Genomic DNA, 16,511 nt, shown 5'->3' on the forward strand with positions numbered 1-16,511 from the left:
TAAGGACTGATTGACCATTGGCTGGTAAACAATACTGGTGAGGGGATCTGTGTGTATTTCAATACATATATATGTGTGTAATCGTGACCTATAGATGAGTTTCTCGTATTAATTTTTTATTTTACTGCAATATATATTGCACTATGAAATGGGTGAACAAATAGGTGAAAAATAATGGAGGTATGACTACAAGAGGTTAAAAAACAGAATATTTAATTGTTGCAATAAAAAACACAATATTTGACTGGATTATAAGTTCTGACTTGATTAAGTTAGTGGTAAAGAGCTCTATTACCTTGAGTACCTCACATACATAATAAGCAAAAACTCCTCTCTAAATAAGATCTTTCTATACTAGAACATAAGATCTTTCTATACTAGAACTTAAAGATATAAACATAGAGGGAGATCAATATAAATCTATAAAATCTAAATAGGACCGCTACCAAATTAAAGCAATGGTACATTTACTAAACTGTCCAACAAAAATAATGTATCAAAGAAAAGAATGTAACAATAAAAATATTGTATCAATGAAAATAGACACGCACAATCTATTTTAAAAACGATTTCTGTAAAAAAACTTTTTAACTCCCAAAAACAAGAGGCAACAAATATCTAATTGTTCTGATATCCACCTTGCTTAAAATTTTGCACTTAAAATTTTTTTTGCACTTATATATTCCAAAAATGTTTATTTTAATTATCAATATATTTTTTTATTATTGTTATCCATTTCTCTTGTTAAGTGTATCCAGTCCACGGATCATCCATTACTTGTGGGATATTCTCCTTCCCAACAGGAAGTTGCAAGAGGATCACCCACAGCAGAGCTGCTATATAGCTCCTCCCCTCACTGCCATATCCAGTCATTCGATTGCAACTCTCAACAAAGATGGACGTAGTAAGAGGAGAGTGGGTGGACTTAAAGGATGCCTACCTTCACATTCCGATTCACAAGAATCATCATCAGTTCCTGAGGTTTGCCTTTCTAGACAGGCATTACCAATTTGTAGCTCTTCCATTCGGGTTGGCTACAGCCCCAAGAATTTTTACAAAGGTTCTGGGCTCACTTCTGGCGGTCCTAAGACCGCGAGGCATAGCGGTGGCTCCTTACCTGGACGATATCCTGATACAGGCGTCAAGCTTTGAAATTGCCAAATCTCATACAGAGATAGTTCTGGCATTCCTGAGGTCGGATGGGTGGAAAGTGAACGAAGAAAAGAGTTCTCTATCTCCTCTCACGAGGGTTTCCTTCCTAGGGACTCTAATAGATTCTGTAGAAATGAAAATTTACCTGACGGAGACCAGGTTATCAAAACTTCTAAATGCTTGCTGTGTTCTTCACTCCATTCCGCGCCCCACGGTGGCTCAGTGCATGGAAGTAATCGGCTTAATGGTAGCGGCGATGGACATAGTGCCATTCACGCGCCTGCATCTCAGACCGCTGCAATTATGCATGCTCAGTCAGTGGAATGGGGATTACACAGATTTGTCCCCTCTACTAAATCTGGATCAGGAAACCAGAGATTCTCTTCTCTGGTGGTTATCTCGGGCCCATCTGTCCAAGGGTATGACCTTTTCGCAGACCAGATTGGACAATTGTAACAACAGATGCCAGCCTTCTAGGTTGGGGTGCAGTCTGGAACTCCCTGAAGGCTCAGGGTTCATGGACTCAGGAGGAGAAACTCCTCCCAATAAATATTCTGGAGTTAAGAGCAATATTCAATGCTCTTCTGGCTTGGCCTCAGCTAGCAACACTGAGGTTCATCAGATTTCAGTCGGACAAAATTTCGACTGTGGCTTACATCAACCATCAAGGGGGAACCAGGAGTTCCCTAGCGATGTCAGAAGTCTCCAAGATAATTCGCTGGGCAGAGACTCACTCTTGCCACCTGTCAGCGATCCATATCCCAGGTGTAGAGAACTGGGAGGCGGATTTTCTAAGTCGTCAGACTTTTCATCCGGGGGAATGGGAACTCCATCCGGAGGTGTTTGCTCAATTGGTTCTCCGTTGGGGCAAACCAGAATTGGATCTCATGGTGTCTCGCCAGAACGCCAAGCTTCTTTGTTACGGATCCAGGTCCAGGGACCCAGAAGCGGCACTGATAGATGCTCTAGCAGCGCCTTGGTTCTTCAACCTGGCTTATGTGTTTCCACCATTTCCTCTGCTCCCTCGTCTGATTGCCAAAATCAAACAGGAAAGAGCATCGGTGATATTGATAGCGCCTAGTGGACATGTTATCCTTTCCACCATGGACTCTGCCTCTGAGACAAGACCTTCTAATACAAGGTCCTTTCAATCATCCAAATCTACTTTCTCTGAGACTGACTGCATGGAGATTGAACGCTTGATCCTATCAAAGCGTGGCTTCTCCGAGTCAGTAATTGATACCTTAATACAGGCACGAAAGCCTGTCACCAGGAAAATTTACCACAAGATATGGCGTAAATATCTTCATTGGTGTGAATCCAAGAGTTACTCATGGAGTAGGGTTAGGATTCCTAGGATATTGTCCTTCCTCCAAGAGGGTTTGGACAAAGGATTATCAGCTAGTTCTTTAAAGGGACAGATTTCTTCTCTGTCTATTCTTTTACACAAGCGTCTGGCAGAAGTTCCAGACGTTCAGGCATTTTGTCAGGCTTTAGTTAGAATTAAGCCTGTGTTTAAACCTGTTGCTCCTCCATGGAGCTTAAACTTGGTTCTTAAAGTTCTTCAAGGGGTTCCGTTTGAACCCCTTCATTCTATTGATATCAAACTTCTTTCATGGAAAGTTCTTTTTCTGATGGCTATTTCCTCGGCTCGAAGAGTCTCTGAGTTATCTGCCTTACATTGTGATTCTCCTTATCTGATCTTTCATTCAGATAAAGTTGTTCTGCGTACAAAACCTGGGTTTTTACCTAAGGTGGTTTCTAACAAGAATATCAATCAAGAGATTGTTGTTCCATCATTATGTCCTAATCCTTCTTCAAAGAAGGAACGTCTTTTGCATAATCTAGACGTAGTCCGTGCCTTGAAGTTTTACTTACAGGCTACTAAAGATTTTCGCCAAACATCTAACCTGTTTGTTGTTTACTCTGGACAGAGGAGAGGTCAGAAGGCCTCGGCAACCTCTCTTTCTTTTTGACTTCGGAGTATAATCCGTTTAACCTATGAGACTGCTGGACAGCAGCCTCCTGAAAGGATTACAGCTCATTCTACTAGAGCTGTGGCTTCCACCTGGGCCTTTAAAAATGAGGCCTCTGTTGAACAGATTTGCAAGGCTGCAACTTGGTCTTCCCTTCATACTTTTTCCAAATTTTACAAATTTGATACTTTTGCTTCTTCGGAGGCTGTTTTTGGGAGAAAGGTTCTACAGGCAGTGGTTCCTTCCGTTTAAGTTCCTGCCTTGTCCCTCCCATCATCCGTGTACTTTAGCTTTGGTATTGGTATCCCACAAGTAATGGATGATCCGTGGACTGGATACACTTAACAAGAGAAAACCTAATTTATGCTTACCTGATAAATTTATTTCTCTTGTAGTGTATCCAGTCCACGGCCCGCCCTGTCCTTTTCAGGCAGGTCTAAATTTTAATTAAACTACAGTCACCACTGCACCCTATGGTTTCTCCTTTCTCGGCTTGTTTCGGTCGAATGACTGGATATGGCAGTGAGGGGAGGAGCTATATAGCAGCTCTGCTGTGGGTGAGCCTCTTGCAACTTCCTGTTGGGAAGGAGAATATCCCACAAGTAATGGATGATCTGTGGACTGGATACACTACAAGAGAAATAAATTTATCAGGTAAGCATAAATTATGTTTTTTTAGTTTCACAATCAATTTTTCAATTATTCTAAAGTTTAAGGTAAACTAAGGTCCTTTTTAAAAACCTTATATCAACAGTATGAATCTAATCTAGGTCTTAATTGATGAAAAACAATGTAGTTTCAAATTACTTTGCTGATAGGCTGATCCAGATTTCAAATTGCTCCAATGAAATCACGCCTACACCTTTAAAAACATAAGACCAGCACAACTTGGGCATCTTGATAAAGGCTGAGGCCGAAACGCGTAGATTTGCCCCAGTGTGCACTCCAACAACTCAAGTCTGCATCTAAGACTACCCAGGACTGAATAAGAAAAACCCGCTACTGGTGACTGCTATACACCGAGCACCACAAGATTTGAAGCGGACACTCACCATACCTGAAGCTCCAGCAAACCTTTAAAAAGGTAAACAGCTCCAGCAACTGTCAAGAAAATTTCTTTGTAACTACCAGTTGATCTGAAACTCCTGCAATCCACTTTAAGGTAAACAGTTTCACTATAGATCAACTACCAGCAACTGAAACTCCAGCAAACCCTGGGAGGGTATATAGTTTCAGCAACAACAGACGCCTACAAAGAGAATTGTTCAAACGGTTCTAAACAACAATACAGAGAACACCCCACGCAACTAGACAAATAGAAACTCCAGCAAACCAATACAAGGTAAACAGTTTCTATAACCAAGTTATACCAACAACTGAAACTCCTGCAAACCAAGTTTAGGTAAACAGTTTCAGCAAATGGAACCAAGTTATACCAACAACTGAAACTCCTGCAAACCCAGTATAGGTAAACAGTTTCAGCATCTTTACCATCAAGTATTTGTTATCCTCATCTACAATCTTGATCTACAAGTTTTAAAGAATTTTAGTCAAAATCACAGCGGAATATATTATCTTATTCACATAAAGGCTTGTCTGTTCCAACCAATCAGACACCTTGGAAATTTTTCATGCAAACTGTGAGTAATTACTTTTCCACTTAAAGTCACATCAAAAGATACATGCAAATCATCAGATGAACATTTATTTCCACCTTCCACGATAATTATTTTTACTTTTATTTTTGTTCTTATCAAATGCTTTGAATACTATAGTATGAATGTAATGTCATTTTAACTTTAAGAAATTTTAACTATACTACTTTCCTCAAGGTAATAGAGCTCTTTACCACTAACTTAATCAAGTCAGAACTTATAATCCAGTCAAATATTGTGCTTTTTATTGCAACAATTAAATATTCTGTTTTTTAACCTCTTGTAGTCATACCTCCATTATTGTTCACCCATTTCATAGTGCAATATATCTTGCAGAAAAATCAAAAATTAATACGAGAAACTCATCTATAGGTCACGATTACACACATATATATGTATTGAAATACACACAGCTCCCCTCACCTGTTTTTTACCCCATCGATCCCTCACAGTTGTTTGAAGGAACAACTGTATATTAGGGTTGTAAACTTGCTACTGGCAGAACACTGCACTTCCAAGAATTAACAAAACATAAAAAATAAAATACTTAACTGCAGACTGTCTTCAAGTACTAAAGATGGTGGGGACAGGTGGGATGGGGGGCAAAAGAGTTGTTTGGGAGAAATTAGGGAGGAGGGAGGGTAATCCCTACACTACAAAAAATATTAGCTACCTGATTAACCCCTTCACTGCTGTGAATTTCAGAAGTGTGGTGTGCGGCTGCAATTAGCTGCCTTCTAATTAAGTAAAAACAATGGCAATCCCATGCATGTCTGCAAGGGATCCTAGAGAAGGAATTAAAAAAAAAAAAAAGTCTTATGACTGCAGTAGTTGAGTGTAAATAATTTCAGTGAGAAAACCAAAGTTTGTGAAGGTTAAATTTTATTGTTTATGATCGCATTTTGGGGCCAAATGGTGGCATACAATATACCAAAATGGGCCTAGATCAATACCTTGGGGTATATTTTTAAATTGTGGGCAGTTCTGCTATAACAAGTGAGTTAACTCCATAGCATCATTTCAGAATTTTAGTTATAAAGCAGATAAAGACCTTAAAATTCTAAAAAAACAATAAATATTTTTATATATATACATGTTTGGTCTTAGCTGAATCAGAGGTTGCCAATTAACACATTTTGAGACCCTTTTCTACAGTTACAACGTTTTGGTGGTATGTGATAATTATTCTTATATAGACAAGTAGAAAACATTTTATTCAAACTGCTTGGGGCTGGAAATGGTTTGGATTTTGGAATATTTGGATCTGTAAAATTGGACAGTTTGAAGAGGGGATGGGACCAAGTGTAAAAAAACAATATCTTATGTCATTTAGCCAATATTTACATCATAATACTGCTTATACATGCAATCTAAAGATCATTTATATAATTATTACTTTTGTAACATAGTACCCTCAGAAAGATAGTACAGTAGTTTAATTAGAAGAATATATATTTGTATTTTAGAATAAAATTAAAAAACACACACACCAAAGACTCAGGCAGAGAAGACTTTTTAATTCATATTTTTTTTTTGCATAAAATGATCACAAAATACCACAATTCCCTGCCTGTAAGTCACTGTCCTACCTGTCTGTTTCTTTCGTTTGTTTTGTTGTGTTCTAAAATGCAAATAATAGTCTATATTTATTTATAGTGATGGTAAATTTTATCGTTTGTGAAACGCTATGATTTACCAGTGGAACAAATAAAGGGGACTTTCAGTCATGAAGTATAAAATGCTTCTTGCTGAAAGTTCTTTTTTGTTTGAGGTGTTTTCGCCGCACTGTGCTCCTCAGGCAGCCCACAGCAGAACGCTGTTTTGCTGTGGCTATCCGGCATGGCACCAGCTGGCCAGCACGGCTATTGGCTAAGAGGTGGAAACGTCACCTCACAGCAAAATAGCGTTCTGCCATGGACTGCCTGAGGCACTCAGTGCGGCAAACGCTTCGAACAAATAAAGTAACTTTCAGCTTGACGTGTTTTATACTTCATGACTGAAAGTCCCCTTTATTTGTTCCACTGGTAAATCCTAGCGTTTCACAAACTCCAGTCCCAAGCAGATTAGATAAATTCATTTCTACCTATGTATATATATATTTAGTTTTGAAAGATAAATAAAAATAACAAAGGCTCTATTTTTGTTTAAACGGAGTGATTGCAAAAATGCTAAAAAATTCTCTGATACTTTGGGCAGAAGTTGCTTAAAATTGCATGCTCTATCTGAATCACGAAAGAAAACATTTGGGTTCAGTGTCCCTTTAAATTCCTTGTAACAAAGGGTTTCATAATTAAAGGGACATTAAACACTAAATAAATGCTAGATAGAATGATGTATTCAAAGCAAAGATTAGTAAAAAAATAATGTGCAGATGTATTTTTTTTTTTTTAACAGTTAAAATGTCCCATTAAGACCTATGTGCAATCCCTTTTCTAAACACAAGATTTCCTACAGTTTCTACAGGCTTTTTATTTTATTTTTTTGTTAAACCAAATGTAACCGGGTATGGATAGGCTCAGATCAAAAGAATTCTAATGCTTGTACCATTGTTTTGCAGTTACTAAATCAACATTATCATTATTGAAGTAACTTTTGTAGTTTTGTATCTGATAGCCTCTCCTGGGACCAATTAAAATCAGGGTTAGGTTTGTGAGTCTGCAGTCCTAAATGACAAGAACAGGGAGCAAAATACATAATAAAAGTATATTGCAAAATTGTTTTGCTATGCATTATTAAACATGTTATATTACAATTACAAGTTTATTCATGGCTTTTTAACTAGATCAGACATCAAACTAATATATTTGACTTGTGGTGTGTGTGTGTGGGGGGCAAATGGATTTATTATTGATGCAATCTTATCCAGTTTTAATAAGGGCTTTATAAGAATTCAAAACCTCACTTAAAGGGACAGTCTACTCCAAATGTTTTATTGTTTACAAAGATAAATAATTACCCATTCCTCAGTTTTGCACAGCCAACAGGGTTATATTAAAGTGAAGGTAAAGTTTTTCCCATAAAAATTGATATGTATTTTCCTTTTCCAACGTACAACGTAGTCGCTATCTTTATTTTTTCAATAAACTTATATATGACCGTATTTACCTACCTTTATTTTTCTAATCCTTGCGATCCTAATCTCCTCCCATCCGGCATTTCCGTGTTTGCTATACATTGACGTCTAGAGCGGTCCCACCCGCTCTATACGTGTGAACTACGCTTGTGCACATCGAGCCTCTATTCACCGCGCATGTGCCCAAAAATTATCTCTCGCCCGATGCGGTTGAGACTTGGCAAACAAATGAACTGCTGCATGCGCTACACGAGGACGTGCTCGCTTTTCAAGGAGGAAGTTAAAATAGTCGCGCATGCGCACAATTAAGCATCTCCTTCTGACGTCAATTGACGGCCGCCTAAAGGCCAAAGAATCAATTGGCTGTCTAAACAACGTGATCGTTGTTTAGAAGAAAAAAAACAAAAACGGGTTGTTTTGTTCAAAGCAAAATCGAAGCACATTATAAAAGATAACAAAGGTAAAATTGAAAAATATAAGAATTGATGAATGAACATGCTATTAATTTTGAATGCTATATTGATTTTTTTGTAGCAGACAGATTAACTTTACCTTCACTTTAATATACATATAACCTCTGTGATTAACTTGTATCTAAGCCTCTTCTAACAGTCAGTCCCCTTATCACATGACTATTATCTATTAACTTCCATTTTAGTCAATTAGTGCTGGTTCCTGCACAACTCCATGGGAGAGAGCACAATGTTATCTATATGGCTCACATGAACTAGCAGTCTCCTGTTGTGAAAAGCTAATAAAAAGCATGTGATAAGAGGCTGTCTGTAGTGGCTTAGAAACAGGCAGACATGTAGAGGTTTAAATGTTATAAAGTACAGATGGCCCTCGGTTTACAACGGTTCAATTTACACTGTTTCAGAATAACAACCTTTTTTTCCAGTCATGTGACTGCTATTGAAAGTGCATTTATTAAAATAGCCAGTAGGTGGAGCTGTCCGCTTGTGTTGCAGCAAAGCCAAACAAGCTGAAATTAATCAGTTTAACCAGACCTGAGCTATTGAGCAGATTTCAAAGGAACAAGATCTTCCTGTCTATAAATCAGTCCAGATTGGAATGCATAGAAACAACTGTTTGCAGAAAAATGCAAGTGAAGTCTGTGTTGTGTGATTATTGTATTAGGTTTATAATGCTGTTTAGCAAATGTTTTTGTTCATTTAACAGTTTAATTATATATTCTGTGTTGTGTGATTATTTTATTAGGTTTATAATGATGTTTAGCAATTAAAGTCATCATTTAAAAGCTTTAAAAATAATGTATTAGGTGTTTACTTATGACAATTTTGAAAGGGGCCTGGAACCTATCTCCCTCACTTCCCATTGACTTACATTATAAACTGGGTTTCAATTTACAACGGTTTCGATTTACAACCATTCCTTCTGGAACCTAACCCCGGCGTAAACTGAGGGCTACCTGTATATTAATATAATAATGTTGGTTATGCAAAGCTGGGGAATGGGTAGTAAAGGTGTAGACTGTCCCTTTAAGTAAAAAAGACCCTATCCAATCTGTCATTATTCTGGTAGTTTGACTCATTATTTTAATACGCAAGATACACAATAAACATACCAAGAGTTAAGCCAAATAAAGATAGAAAACGCATAATCACCGATGTCGGACGTCTTGTGGCTTATTTTTATTGCAGCCTTATATTTTGCTAAAGTAAGGAGACTTTTGTTTTTATAGTGAAGAAAGAAAACCGGGGCTGCTAGCTGTTTATTTTCTGATTAATGATCCATCTCTGCAGCTTTAAATAGCCAGTGAAGGCTCTGACGCTTTCCATCCAAAATAGAAGTTGATATTTTGAAATGTGTAGGTAGCTGCTGTGATACCCAGAATTACTGCTTGCCCTTTAGTATCTCTTCTGTAAATGCTGGTTAGGATACCATGTGGTCTGATAATTCCCTCTGCACTTCCTGTGCCACGTTTATCTACAGTGTATTTACATCTGCACAAACATATATTTAGGTTAATTCTACAGGGACCCTTGGTACACAGAGAATCCTGCATTCTACAGGGATACTCTTCATTTTTTTAGTTGAGTAGGAAGCTGATAAAGGAAAGTCAGTAAACTGTAAATGTATAAATTGGTTATGTTGCTGACTTTATAAACATAATCTTATTAAAGGAACAGTCTATTCCACAATTTTTATTCTTTAAAAAGATAGATAATCTCTTTATTACCCATTCCCCAGTTTTGCAAAACCAACACAGTTATAATAATATACTTTTTACATCTGTGATTACCTTGTATCTAAGCCTCTGCAGATTTCCCCCTTATTACAGTGCTTTTAACAGACTTGCATTTTAGCCAATCAGTGCCCTCTCATAAGTAACTCCACGGGCATGAGCACAATGTTATCCATATCGCACACATGAACTAACGCCCTATATCTGTGAAAAACTGTCAAATGCATTAAGATAAGAGGCGGCCTTTCGCTTTGAAATTAGCATATGAGCCTACCTAGGTTTAGCTTTCAACTAAGAATACCAAGAGAACAAAGCAAATTTGATGATAAAAGTAAACTGGAAAGTCGTTTAAAATGACATGCTCTATCTGAATCATGAAAGTTTAATTTTGACTAGACTGTCCCTTTAATGCCTTTTCAGCAGCTCAGTTGTACTCCTCATACTCTCGATACCACTCTGTTCAGTTACTTACCTGATCCAGTGGCTGCCCACCACTGAAGTATCAACCAAGCAGGCATATGCGGCTTAATAAAACAAAATCTTAACTTCAGTGCTGACCAGCTGGTGTATCATACAAATAACTATGCATGGAGTTAAAAATAAGTATATGGGGACACTGGAATGGTGGCAAAGGCAGCAATCTGAGTATTTTTCTATGCATTTAGCAGCATAATAAATACAAAAATGTAGTGTTTAGTAACCCATTAAAGCTGTTTCAATTCATTTTAAACCTAACAAGAAGTGCATGTTTGTGCACAACTCGCACCTAGGGTCAGACTGCTTAGAGGCTGATAAGAATATTTCACAAACCGCTATATAAAAAAAATAAGTCATACCTTTAAAACTGTCCTCTTTTAGATGGAGCAAAGAAATAATGGTAAAACAACACAAAATCTTAAAACAAATGTTGCACAGGACTAATTTATTGATCAGCAGCAAATGGATTATTTTATAAATCATGTTGTTTCAAATAAATGCTATTTAAAAAATGTTACACTTCATTACTCAGGGAAAAGAATGCACCTCTCTTGGCTCACTTGGATTAATTTTTGGTACTGTGAAACGCTGGCATAATGTACAAATCAGAGATCATGCAACTACAAATTATGCTTAAAGGGACAGTATACTGTACAATTGTTTTCCATTCATTTGCTTCCAATGACTTGTTATACCAGCAGCAGCAGCATATAAAATGTATGACTAATTGCTCCTTTTAGTTTATTTTTTTATATGAAATAGCGATTTGTATTCTTTAAAAAAAGTGCAACACATCCAAATGGGTCGAGCTTGCTTGGGAAATCAGATCTCCTTATTTTATCACTCTCTGTACACACATATGCTTCTTTATATTATCTGTCTGTATACCAAAGCCCAATACTTAGAACAATTGGAAATTTACATTTTATTACTCCTGCCTCCCACTGGGACTGTAATTTCTTCTGCTGGTTATGTTTACACAACTTTTTTTTTACAGCCAATACTTAAGTATACAGGTAGCCCTCAGTTTACGCCGGGGTTAGGTTCCAGAAGGAATGAATTTATACACTATACAAAACAAAAAACATAATTTATGTAAGAACTTACCTGATAAATTCATTTCTTTCATATTAGCAAGAGTCCATGAGCTAGTGACGTATGGGATATACATTCCTACCAGGAGGGGCAAAGTTTCCCAAACCTTAAAATGCCTATAAATACACCCCTCACCACACCCACAATTCAGTTTAACGAATAGCCAAGAAGTGGGGTGATAAGAAAAAAGTGCGAAAGCATATAAAATAAGGAATTGGAATAATTGTGCTTTATACAAAAAAATCAAAACCACCACAAAAAAGGGCGGGCCTCATGGACTCTTGCTAATATGAAAGAAATGAATTTATCAGGTAAGTTCTTACATAAATTATGTTTTCTTTCATGTAATTAGCAAGAGTCCATGAGCTAGTGACGTATGGGATAATGATTACCCAAGATGTGGATCTTTCCACACAAGAGTCACTAGAGAGGGAGGGATAAAATAAAGACAGCCAATTCCTGCTGAAAATAATCCACACCCAGAATAAAATTTAATGAAAAAACATAAGCAGAAGATTCAAACTGAAACCACTGCCTGAAGTACGTTTCTACCAAAAACCGCTTCAGAAGAAGAAAACACATCAAAAAGGTAGAATTTAGTAAAAGTATGCAAAGAGGACCAAGTTGCTGTTTTGCAAATCTGATCAACCGAAGCTTCATTCTTAAACGCCCAGGAAGTAGAAACTGACCTAGTAGAATGAGCTGTAATCCTTTGAGGCGGAGTGTTACCCGACTCAACATAGGCATGATGAAATAAAGATTTCAACCAAGATGCCAAAAAAATGGCAGAAGCTTTCTGGTCTTTTCTAGAACCGGAAAAGATGACAAATAGACTAGAAGTCTTTCGGAAAGACTTAGTAGCTTCAACATAATATTACAAAGCTCTAACAGCATCCAAAGAATGCAATGATTTCTCCTTAGAATTCATAGGATTAGGACATAATGAAGGAACCACAATTTCTCTACTAATGTTGTTAGAATTCACAACCTTAGGAAAAAAATTCAAAAGAAGTTCGCAGTACCGCCTTATCCTGATGCAAAATCAGAAAAGGAGACTCACAAAAAAGAGTAGATAATTCAGAGACTCTTCTGGCAGAAGAGATGGCCAAAAGAAACAAAACTTTCCAAGAAAGTAATATAACGACCAAAGAATGCATGGGTTCAAAAGGAGGAGCTTGAAGAGCCCCCAGAATCAAATTCAAACTCCAAGGAGGAGAAATTGACTTAAAGACAAGTTTTATACGAACCAAAGGTTGTACAAAACAATGAATATCAGGAAGATTAACAATCCTTCTGTGAAAAAGAACAGAAAGAGCAGAGATTTGTCTTTCAAGAAACTGACGGACAAACCTTAATCTAAACCATCCTGAAGAAATATAAGTCTTCCAGACTCTATAATATATCTCTCTAGATACAGATTTACGAGCCTGTCACATAGTATCAATCACAGAGTCAGAGAAACCTCTTTGACCAAGAATCAAGCGTTCAAACTCCACACCTTAAAATTAAGGTTTTGAGATCCTGATGGAAAAAAGAACCTTGAGACAGAAAGACTGGTCTTAACGGAAGAGTCCACAGCTGGCAAGAGGCCATCCGGACAAGATCCGCATACCAAACCCTGTGAGGCCATGCTGGAGCTACCAGCAGGACAAACGAGCATTCCTTTAGAATATTGGAGAATACCCTTGGAAGGATGACACTTGTAAGGAAGAGATAATGCATCCACTGCCTCCGCCCGAGGATCCCGGGATCCGGACAGATACCAGGGAAGTTTCTTGTTTAGATGAGAAGCCATCAGATCTATTTCTGGGAGTTCCCACATTTGAACAATCTGAGGAAATACCTCTGGGTGAAGACCATTCGCCCAGGTGCAACGTTTGGCGACTGAGATAATCCGCTTTCCAATTGTCCATACCTGGGATATGAACCGCAGAGATTAGACAGGAGCTGGATTCCGCCCAAACCAAAATTCGAGATACTTCTTTCATAGCCAGAGGACTGTGAGTCCCTCCTTGATGATTGATGTATGCCACAGTTGTGACATTGTCTATCTGAAAACAAATGAACAACTCTCTCTTCAGAAGAGGCCAAGACTGAAGAGCTCTGAAAATTGCACGGAGTTCCAAAATATTGATCGGAATTCTCACCACCTGAGATTCCCAAACCCCTTATGCCGTCAGATACCCCCACACAGCTCCCCAACCTGTAAGACTTGCATCTGTTGAGATTATAGTCCAGGTCGGAAGAACAAAGAAGCCCCCTGAACTAAACGATGGTGATCTGTCCACCATGTCAGAGAGTGTCGTATAATCGGTTTAAAGATATTAATTGAGATATCTTTGAGTAATCCCTGCACCATTGGTTCAGCATACAGAGCTGAAGAGGTCGCATGTGAAAACGAGCAAAGGAGATCGCATCTGATGCGGCAGTCCTAAGACCTAAAATTTCCATGCATAAGGCTACCAAAGGGAATGATTGTGACTGAAGGTTTTGACAAGCTGATATCAATGTTAAACTTCTCTTGTCTGACAAGGACAGAGTCATAGACACTGAATCTATCAAGAAACCTAAAAAGGTTACCCTTGTCTGAGGAATCAATGAACTGATTGGTAAATTGATCCTCTAACCATGAACTTGAAGAAACAACACAAGTCAATTCGTATGAGATTCTTCGAAAATGAAAAGACCGAGCAAGTACCCAGATATCGTCCAATAAGGAAATACCAAAACCCTGTTCTCTGATTACAGAAAGAAGGGCACCGAGAACCTTTGAAAAAAATTCTTGGAACTGAGGCTAGGCCAAACGGTAGAGCCACAAAACTGGTAATGCTTGTCTAAAAAGAGAATCTCAGACACTAAAAGTGATCTGGATGAATCGGAATATGCAGATACACATCCTGTAAATCTATTGTAGACATATAATGCCCTTGCTAAACAAAAGGCAGGATAGTCCTACAGTAACCATCTTGAATGTTGGTATCCTTACATAACGATTCAATATTGATAGATCCGGAACTGGTCTGAAGGAATTGACCTTCTTTGGTACAATGAAGAGATAAAATAAAACCCCAGCCCCTGTTCCAGAACTGGAACTGGCATAATTACTCCAGCCAACTCTAGATCTGAAAAACATTTCAGAAATGCTGAGCCTTTGCTGTGTTAACTGGGACACGGGAAAGAAAAAAATCTCTTAGCAGGAGGCCTTAACTGAAGCCAATTCTGTACCTTTCTGAAACAATGTTCTGAAACCAGAAATTGAGAACGGAATTGATCCAAATTTCTTTGAAAAAAACGTAATCTGCCCCATACCAGCTGAGCTGGAATAAGGTCCGCACCTTCATGGGTACTTAGGAGCTGGCTATAGGTTTTCTATAAGGCTTGGATATATTCCAAACTGGAAATAGTTTCCAAACTGATACCGCTCCTGAGGATGAAGGATCAGGCTTTTGTTCCTTATTGTGAGGAAAGGAACGAAAATGATTATTAGACCTAAATTTACCTTAGATTTTTTATCCTTTGGTAAAAAAGTTCCCTTCCTTCCAGAAACAGTTGAGATAATAATTTATTACCCTGGAAAGAAAGGGAAAGCAAAGTTGACTTAGAAGACATATCAGCATTCCAAGTTTAATCCACAAAGCTTTTCTAGCTAAAATAGCTAGAGACATATACCTGACATCAACTCTAATGATATCAAAAGATGGTATCACCAATAAAATTATTAGCATGTTATAGAATAATAATAATGCTATAGAATTATGATCTGTTACTTGTTGCGCTAAAGCTTCTAACCAAAAAGTTGAAGCTGCAGCAACATCCGCTAAAAATATAGCAGGTCTAAGAAGATTACCTGAACATAAGTAAGCTTTTCTTAGAAAGGATTCAATTTTCCTATCTAAAGGATCCTTAAATGAAGTACTATCTGCCGTAGGAATAGTAGCACATTTAGCAGGAGTAGAGACAGCCCCATAACCTTAGGGATTTTGTCCCAAAAAACTCTAATCTGTCAGATGGCACAGGATATAATTGCTTAAACGTTTAGAAGGAGTAAAAGAATTACCCAAATTATTCCATTCCCTGGAAATTACTTCAGAAATAGCATCAGGGAGATTAAACACTTCTGGAATAACTACAGGAGATTTAAAAACCTTATTTAAACGTTTAGATTTAGTATCAAGAGGACCAGAATCCTCTATTTCTAATGCAATTAATACTTCTTTAAATAAAGAACGAATAAATTCCATCTTGAACAAATACAAAGATTTATCAGCATCAACCTCTGAGACAGAAACCTCTGAACCAGAAGAACCATTATCAGTATCAGAATGATGATGTTCATTTAAAAATTCATCTGAAAAAAGAGAAGTTTTAAAAGACTTTTATGTAAACTAGAAGGAGAAATAACAGACATAGCCTTCTTAATGGATTTAAAAAATAAAATCTCTTATGTTTATCAGGAACACTCTGAAAATTAGATGTTGACGGAACAGCAACAGGTAATGTAACAGTACTAAAGGAAATTTTATCTGCATTAATAAGTTTGACATGACATGCAATACAAACAACAGCTGGAGAAACAGATACCAAAAATTATAGCAGATACACTTAGCTTGGTAGCTCCAGCACTAGACAGAGATTTTCCTGTAGTATCTTCTGACTCAGATGCAACGTGAGACATCTTGCAATATGTAAGAGAAAAAACAACATATAAAGCAAAATTGATCAAATTCCTTAAATGACAGTTTCAGGAATGGGAAAAAATGCCAAAGAACAAGCTTCTAGCAACCAGAAGCAATGAAAAAATAAGACTTAAATAATGTGGAGACAAAAGCGACGCCCTTATTTTTTAGCGCCAAATAAGACGCCCACATTATTTGGCG

The 16,511-nt window shown here is 37.5% G+C and overlaps 1 protein-coding gene across 1 annotated transcript in view; it reads left to right on the forward strand.

Moving 5' to 3' along the window:
* Nucleotides 1-16,511, forward strand: part of ANKIB1 (ankyrin repeat and IBR domain containing 1) — a 575,165-nt gene that overhangs the window by 83,270 nt on the left and 475,384 nt on the right. The gene's annotated exons all lie outside the window — the stretch shown is intronic.

This window comes from Bombina bombina, chromosome 5 (genome assembly GCF_027579735.1).
Source record: "Bombina bombina isolate aBomBom1 chromosome 5, aBomBom1.pri, whole genome shotgun sequence".
Classification (NCBI taxonomy): domain Eukaryota; kingdom Metazoa; phylum Chordata; class Amphibia; order Anura; family Bombinatoridae; genus Bombina; species Bombina bombina.